This window comes from Callorhinchus milii, unplaced genomic scaffold (assembly GCF_018977255.1).
Source record: "Callorhinchus milii isolate IMCB2004 unplaced genomic scaffold, IMCB_Cmil_1.0 Scaffold22, whole genome shotgun sequence".
NCBI lineage: Eukaryota > Metazoa > Chordata > Chondrichthyes > Chimaeriformes > Callorhinchidae > Callorhinchus > Callorhinchus milii.
The window spans coordinates 6,246,996-6,247,304 of record NW_024704763.1 but is presented as its reverse complement, the minus strand read 5'-3'; positions in this window follow the sequence as shown (position 1 = coordinate 6,247,304).

Genomic DNA, 309 nt, shown 5'->3' with positions numbered 1-309 from the left:
TGCCCAGCGCCTTGGGACGTCCTCCCGACGTGAAAGGCGCTTTACACGTGTCATTTTGTTGTTGTTGTTGTTGTAATCCTTGCATTTGACACAGCGGTTTCTCACTTTTTCCAGATGTCTCAAAGCGCTTCACAGAATATTATCGGAAAGAGGATGGACTCGTGCATTTCATGGGCGATACCCGACAGCGGATGGCGGGAGGGAGGGAGGGTCTCGCAGGCAACCAGCGGTGGATTGTAGTGACCAAATTATTATTGTCACACTGAGAGCTATTGATCCGAATAACGGAATAAAAACCGTAAAGGCCTG